Genomic DNA, 8865 nt, shown 5'->3' on the forward strand with positions numbered 1-8865 from the left:
AGGAGGCGATGTGGTTGAAGAACTTCATTGGTGACCTTGGAGTTGTGCCTGCCATAAAGGAGTCTATGGAAATTTTCTTTGATAATGAAGGAGCGGTTGCCTTGACCAAGGAACCAAGGGATCATGGTAGATCTCGGCATATCGACAGAAAATATCACTTTATTAGACATCGAGTAGAAGAAGGACACCTCGTAGTAAATAGGGTATCATTAGAGGATAACCCAGCAGATCCGCTTACGAAGGGACTGAGTAGGGTTAAGCATTTGCAGCACGCTAGGAGCATTGGGCTAAAAGACGATATTAGTTTAGATTAGATTGTTTTAGAAACATGTAATAGATAAATGTAATTGACATTTGATGATTAAATAAAGGAGTATTATTTATAAGTAAAGCTACAGTCTTATGTTAATTGTTTAACTATTGTTTCACTTTGCATGTTTTGACTTCCTGAATAATTGAGTTATTAAGAATAATCGAATTATGCGAATGGTCCACAATCATTCATATGTTGGAAGTAGGTATGAATGAAGATTGTCATGAATTGGTGTGTAGATTGTCTAAAAGGTAGTAGACATACCAAAGATTTGATGCAACGTTCATGAGTGCTTATGAACAACTTTTGAGCATTGGAATAAACCCGCTCTTGCTGGAATCACTTTATGGAACGTAATGCAAGTGATCGCAAGACGATAATATCATATGGTATTAAAACCAAGATATATGGTTTATTGTTTATTAATTGGTTGTGCATTGACAATGCGAAACCGCTTCAGTAAATTGATGTCATAAAACGCATTGTTGTGTATAATTGATTAGTAAATAGTAAGTGCATATAAGTCGAAGTTTATATGTTATTTTTATCCTAAGAGAGTAAAAGCGATATCAGGGCCCCTCGATGATTTGATTTGACTTATGTGTCGGGCCCAGTCAGGACTGAATTGATGTGTTCAACTAAGTTCTATGTCAAATAAATCTGAGATCGAGTAACCAACTGCTGGACAATAAGTTCCATGAGATTGTCCACACAATATCTAAATAGAGGATTGTACGATCCTTTATCTAAAGCACAAGATACTGATAAGATTAGAGTTTGACAGCGTCCTTGAGAGCTACAATTGCTAATCGGATTGTGTTTCCATATATAGTTACTAGACTTATCCAAGTGGGAGACTGTTGGATTAGTGTCTAAGGCTGTAACTATATTTGGTAAGTAATTGACCTGGTTGTGCATGGTCCTTTTGGGTTGCCTTCACCATAGCAACTTGATAGGATGATTTGTAAAGAGAGAAGAGATATTATTGTTAACATATTATGAGAGTAATATATTAAAGGAATAATAATATTATTTGATTGATATAAGTCATATATTAATTGAGATGTAATTTGGTGACATAAAGAGGGTTAATTGAATAAAGGGGCATAAACTGTTAAATGTATGATAGTTGTGTTTTGGGCTATGTATCCTTATGGATATTAGGGTGTACGGATTTTAGGGTTAGGATACCTTAAATCGTCCAAGCCTCATATCTAGGAGGATCTTTGGATTGCTTAGGGCCTAAGTTATTCAATTAGGGTTAAGGGTGTAACCCTATTATCTCATAATATAAATAGACCCCTTGGGTGAGGGAAATCTACGATACTCTTGCAAGGAAGAAACCCTAGAGCCGATTTCTCACCTCCTCTCTCTCTCTCAAGATCATCCTCTTGCTAGTTGGTGTTTTTAAGCCGTTAGAGGAGTGACAATTGTGACTCTAAGCTCCAAGGACAAGAAGTTTCAAGCAAGCAACTCAAGGTATTCTTTTAGATCTGATTTCATAAGATATGATTCAATTATTTACATTAGATCTAGAATTGTAAGCCTTGGATACATTGCATGTTCAATTAGAGAAACTTAGATCCAAGCATTAGGGTTTGTATGTGCACATAGGAAAGTTCTTATGGCTCAAACCCATCAGTCTATGAAAATTATCACCCTTTCTTTACAACTATTCATTTCTCTAAATATTTAGAATTCTCAAGTCCCCTTGTGCTAGGGGTGACAATTTATGACACGACATAACAAAAATACACGACATGAAACGAATTGGGACGAAACTAACATTTGAATTCCTGTTCGTGCCCTGTTCGTGTTAGATATAAAAAACACAATGTCGTGTCGTGTCGTGTTCGTGTTCGAAATTCGACACGAAATTTACACGATTTAGCAGTTCTTTATCGTGTTTTTGTGTTTGTCGTGTTTATGGTGTTATATTTGATAAATTATTCATTAAATAAACTATTTTTTAGTATATGTTATATTTGTCGTGTCGTGTTTGTCGTTTTTTACTTCGTTCGTTTTCGTGTTAGTGAAAAAAAACATGACATCATGTCGTGTCGTGTTCGTGTTACAAAAAACCTTGTCTTGTCCTGTGGTTTCAGACAAAACCTACCTTGTGCACTTTATGTGTCTTTACTCTTATCATTCATTCCAAGAGTACCTAGCACACTCTCGTCCTCATTTTTCTTGACATGCATGAAATTTATGTTATGTTTCAGCTGCAAAGAAGGCTAATACTCGAGTTTAAATAAAATGCTTCGTTTCGACCAGTTTAACTCAAAATCTTGTAGCCATATCTCCCCGCCTCCATACTTAGGATGTTTACCTGGTTAACGAGTTAGTAGATAACCTAGTTGCTCTTGTATGTCATCATTACTAAAGTGTATCGGAGCGGATCTTGTCTCCTCTAGCCCGTTAAAGTCCAACGTCTTTCTTAATGGATCATTAGCATCTAGGAAATGAGGATGACTAATATATACAACTTTATTTGTTCAACAGTATGAAGGAGTGTCTTCATTGCAAGTAGGACATGCTCTATACCCTTGACCATTCCAACCCGATAAACTACTATGAGCTGGAAAACCGTTTATTGTCCATAAAAACACAGCTTTCATCGTGAAGAATGTGTTATCACCATATATTTAGTACGTACGCCTGAATTCGACAAAATTTTATGATCCTCCACCAACGGCCTAAGGAACACATATATATCCTTACCAAGTGCTTTAGGGTCGGGAATTAACAACGTCAACATGAATGATAACTCTTTCATACAAAGCCATGGTGGAAAATTATATATAGTGATTATGTCCGACCATGTGATATGTGGATTATACATGTTACAAAATGGATTAAAATCTTCAGTTGAAAGACCTAAGCATACGTTACAGGGTTCAATCAAGAAGTCACCGTATTTTTTTTATCAAAATATTTACAATGTTCCCCATCAATAGGATGACACATCGCACCCTCTTCTAATCGTTTGATACAATGTCAAATCATATTTTTGGTAGTGTGCCTCGAACAATATAAACATCGTAGTCTAGGGGTCATAGGAAGGTACTATAACACCTTAGGAGCTACTTTCTTACCATTGGTGTTTTTTTATCCATCGGTTCTCTTGAAAAACGTGACAAATTTGCAATGACTTGTGTTCTTTCTGAAAGAGAAAACAATCATTTTTTGCACACATGTATTGACTCGTACCCAAGACAAATATTCTTTAATTTGTTTTTTGCAAGATAATGTCAAAGGGGAACCTTGTTGTCTTCGGGAATTGTTGATTGCAACAACTCAAAGAGTTGATCAAATGAACAAGCAGTCCATTTGTTGTTCACCTTGATATGCATTAACTTTACTAAAAAATCAAGGGAAGAAAATCCGTAACTAGGATACAATTTAGTTTCCACTTATCTAACAACTGTACAAAATCGTCGTCCACTTTGCTACCCCTTGTATTCAAGTTTTCTTCGTCGATATTGGAATCATTTTCTCTCAACTCTCACATCCTATCGTCAATAACATCATCCATTTCGTTACCTGGCGCTACAACATCTACAACTGAAGGAATTAAAGGTTCCCCATGATAGATCCAAGTTGTGTACTACTAACTAAAACCATTTAAAAATATATGATGTTTCATTATTGTTGGTACCTTAAAGTAACAATTATCACAGTGTTGGTACACATATCTGATTTTACCATTACTATCAATGTGTGACATGAACATCTCGATAAAAGAGTTGGGTCCAAGTTGGAACTCGGGATAGTTTCGATATGGATTAGCAGTACAGATTTTAACAATAGACATGAGATTGCTGAAACATAATTTCGGGTTTAGAGTATACTCTATGGAAAACAAAAATCAAATAGAGTATTGATAAAGTAGATGATTCAAAAAGTATCCCCTAAAATGAGGACAAAAATTGTAACGCCAAGTCTCAATGTGTCCCTCTTAAAAGTTTTTATTATTTAAAGTTTGGATTTTTGGTGGCCACGACATGATGAATGAGTTATCACGATCTGGTCATGGCCAGAGAATATGTGTGTCTATTGTGGGTGTCACGACGTAGCAGTGTAGTGGCAATTATCACATTGTTGGGTCCTTGAAGTAACAATTATCACATTGTTGGTACACATATCTGATTTTACCATTACTATCAATGTGTGACATGAACATCTCGATAAAAAAGTTGGGTCCTAGTTGGAACTCGGGATTGTTTCGATGTGGATTAGCAGTCCAGATTTTAACAACAGACATGACGTTGCTGAAACACAATTTCGGGTTTAGAGTATACTCTACGGAAAACAAAAATCAGATAGAGTATTCATAAAGTAGATGATTCAAAAAGTATCCCCTAAAATGAGGACACAAATTGTAACGCCAAGTTTCAGTGTGTCCCTCTTAAAAGTTTTTATTATTTAAAGTTTGGATTTTTGGTGGCCACAACATGATGAATGAGTTATCACGATGTGGTCGTGGCCAGAGAATATGTGCATCTATTGTGGGTGTCACGACGTAGCAGTGTAGTGGCAATGACGTGGCAACCATTTAATGATAAATCCTAATTTTAGGGTTTATGATCCTATTTAAGGGGTATGATGGCTAGGGTTGCCCACCCTCAACCTCTAACACTCTTACTCAGCCTCCAAAGTAAACCCTAGCCACCATTGTTAACTTTTGAGCTTTTTATGGTTTTTTGGTGGTGCCTTGAAGAAGAAGAATGTGGCCCTTGAGTTATTGTTTTAACAAGCAACTCTCCACATCCTCTTTGTGGATAGTTTCTAGAATCTTAGAAGTCCTCAAGTTCCAAGCTTTATGACTCTATGTTCTTAGCTCTAGGTTTTCTTGTGATTTTCTTCATGTTTAAGCTAGTTGGAATGTCGGGATTCCATAGAGTTGCCAATTTTATGGATCCCCAGAGCCCCTTTGTAATTAGAAGTGATGGATCTGAAGTTTTGTAGATTTTTGAACCCTTGCATGAGATATTGATCGTATTTTACACCATTTCGACCTAGTTTGATTTGAATACATGCATTGGACATGCATGTCTATAAAGCAACAATTTTTATTATCCTTTAGGAGTAAGAAATCCTTCTAGAAAGTATGGATGGGTGGGGTAAAATATTAAGAGCTTAATGGATTAAGCTGGTCTGGATAGTTCCCATGACTTAGAGGTTTGGTCTCTATGGCATGGCAGTTGGCAGCTTCTCGATTATTTTGTCTGGTAGTCCCCACGATGTGGTGACTGGCTAAGTGATTTTGGCTTTGACTTTGACCGACTAACCCTTGACTTTCTAACCAAGTTTGACTTTAGGTCAAACCTAGGGTTTTGGACTATAGTTTGAGTTTTTGTCCATGTTTGCTGTGTAGGTGACCTGTAGAGCTGATTATCAGATTATTGATCATTAATCTTTTCTTCTAGAATGCGTGGTGAGTTTTTCATTATACTCGTGGGCCGAAGGCACCAATGCCGACCCACTAGATTGTGTTATGTATCATTGTGTATAGGATCTTTCTATGATATAGTGATATGTTAGATTGGTACATCTGTATGATTACATGTATTTGATAGTTATTGATTATTGTTTGCATATGTCCACAAAGTGTGGTTGGGTGGAGGCGGTACTGCTTTGTATGCTAGGCCAAAAAACCCGGGAGTGGTCTACCTTCATGTTTTAGGCTCGGGAGCAATCCAAATTTATGATGCAGGCTCGAGCGGCGGTCCAGTCTTATGTTGTAGGCCCAGTGTGTATGCATTATATATATATATATATATATATATATATATATATATTGTTATGTGGGGATATTTTAGGGGAACTTACTAAGTTTTGGCTTACAGTTGTTGATTTCATGTTTACATGTACTTCTGATGATCAGGAGAAGGCCGAGGCATGATCGTACACATCCTCCTATTGTTTTTATGTTCTGAGAGATTCACTTCATACTCTGATTTTCTGGGATATGTTTTGAAAACAATGGTTGTTTATCTGTGGTTTATTGTGGAAATGCTTTTATAAAAATGAAAATTTGTATCATGATTTCTGGGATGTTACAAGTTAGTATTAGAGCCTTGATCTGATTGAATGGGATGACTACTCGTGTGATTCTAGACTAACTATGGAAATGCAAAATATTTTTCATAATTAAATTTTAAAAAGTCAAAGGAGAGGATGCGATGTGTATAATCAGCTGGAGCCCAAGGAAATTTATTCACCAAGATACCCACACTTGCTTTGTGTATTTAGGATATGATAGAATTGCAAGCTAGTTTGTAGGATAAGGATCTTCAGGAATTTCATGTTATAATTGCCTGATTTATAATGCTTAATAGCCTAGGCGAACTTCTTGATATAAGATATGAAACTGACATTATTATTGTGGTTGTTGTTCTTTGTTTGGTTGTGGGCTTAGGGTATAGTCAATTATTCGTCTGTCTATCGAATCTAGTTTTATGTGTAATTAGCATACACAAGGCAGCTGCAAGGTTCATGGAAGTTCCATGAGTAAGCATAGGATATATGCGTATCCTAGTTGCTTGGGCTTTGTGGTCGAAAAGGTACATGATCCTTTGAGAAAAATACGGCTATGTGTGGAAGGTAGTATGGGCATGTACTGCTGGAAGCACTGGACCCATATATGTATAAAGGAAGTCACAAACTATGAGGATTTAGTGATCCAATAGTAACGTGTTAGTATGGATTGGGATTTTTCTGATGTCTTGCGATTTATATTCAATATGGCGGTCAGTAGAGGTTCTGCATCAGGAGCCGACAACTCGGAGGGGCCAAGATTGATTGATGATGAGATTCACGAGATGATCACCGCTCAGGTGACCATGACAGTTAGGGAGGTGTATTAGAGATGTTTGGGTTTGACAAGATTGTCATGATTGAGCTGTTTGATGAGCGCTCAATCGTTCATTCAGAATATTTAGCTTCAGAATTATATTTATGTTTCGAAATTCATTCAAAATTAGTTGGTTACTTGGTTATTTCAATCTTTCAGAAGTTAAATTAAATTTCCCTTGTTTGTGTTTTTGCGCAAATCATAAATCATATTTGGGTAAGTTTTAATCTTGGAATTTGTGTTTGTTTAGTTTTGTTTCATAAATCTTGTTAATTTTTTATATATTTGATTTCTTCTCTAAGACTTATAGTTGTCCGTTTTTTATTTGATTTCTCCATTGTTTTTGGAATCAGATTTGGATGGTTTCTTTACTGTTTTCTCTAAGTTTGAGCTCTGAAATCATATTTGTATTTGATTTCTCTACTCTTGTAGCAATCAAATTTATATGTACTCTTTCTGAAATCAGATATTAAGATTTTGGTGAGTTTAATTCTGAAATATATTTTTGATCAATATTTGTGTCTAAATATTCAAAATATTGATTTCTTTAGGTTGTCTAATGATCTTTTCTAATCAGGTTGTGTTTTTCTTTTTAAATCGTACGATGACTTAACAAAAATTGAATGGATTAGCAATTTTAACTATTGAAAGTGATTTTTTTAAAATATTGATTATTGTAAAATAGTATATGTTTTTGCTTCAAAAAATGCACTAAGACATCGTTTTAGCTTATTTTTGTAGGTTTCGTTTGTATTATTTGTTCGATTATAAAATTTACTGCATTTTTTAGTTTATAGATTTTTATATATACATTTTTTTCGATCATACGGTACATATACAAGGACATAAATTTTTTTCTCACCCTCGGTAGTAAAAAATAATGGACTGACCCTGCCCACATCCTCCCTACATCCACCACCAGATCGTCTTCCACAATCCAAAATCGAAGGGGAAAAGGGGTGATTTTTTTGTCTTGTACTCCAAACCAACAAAAGTCACAAAGCAACACGTGGCATGCGTTTTCCGATGATCATAGTTGATTTTTTGGTGAAGTAGAAGTGGATCTAGAAGAAGGAGGGTGAGTAGTTATGGGGTTTGCATTCAATACTTAACAACCAAAAGGGTGGAAGATGATTGAGTAGATACCAGGTAGATCATATATTCCTAGATCCCGAAAACCAGGGAAGATGATTGAGGGGGTTGCATCACCGGTAAGGGCAGTCAGATCGTAGGACAAGACACCAACGTCGACGGTGGGGGAGTTGCATCACCAGGAAGGATGTCACTGATGGGTTGGGATCAGGTGTGTCACTGGTGTTGTGTTTGGGTCATGAGAGGAAGAAGGGGAACGAAGAGGGGTTATTAATTTCCTTATCGATAAATTTGTAGGTTTGCACAATTATTTGGATCTATTTGTTGTTCTTTGTTTGAATGTTGTGTTTAAGAATTTGTGTGACATCCCATTTTCATGGCCAGAAAAGACCGATTTTTGTTTATGCTTTATAACAATTAGAGTACCACTTTTAATAAAAATGTTGAGGAATTTGTTCCCAGTAAAACATGATAAGTACGTTATAAAAACAACTCCGAAGAAAAGTATTTTTATTCATTTTAAAACATTTGGGATGTCATCGTTAATACAAAAACATAAGCATAAATGGAACTTACATTCATTTATGCTAGTGATCTACACCTC

This window comes from Lactuca serriola, chromosome 5 (genome assembly GCF_051521515.1).
Source record: "Lactuca serriola cultivar US96UC23 chromosome 5, Lser_US96UC23_V15, whole genome shotgun sequence".
In the NCBI taxonomy this organism is placed as follows: Eukaryota; Viridiplantae; Streptophyta; class Magnoliopsida; order Asterales; family Asteraceae; genus Lactuca; species Lactuca serriola.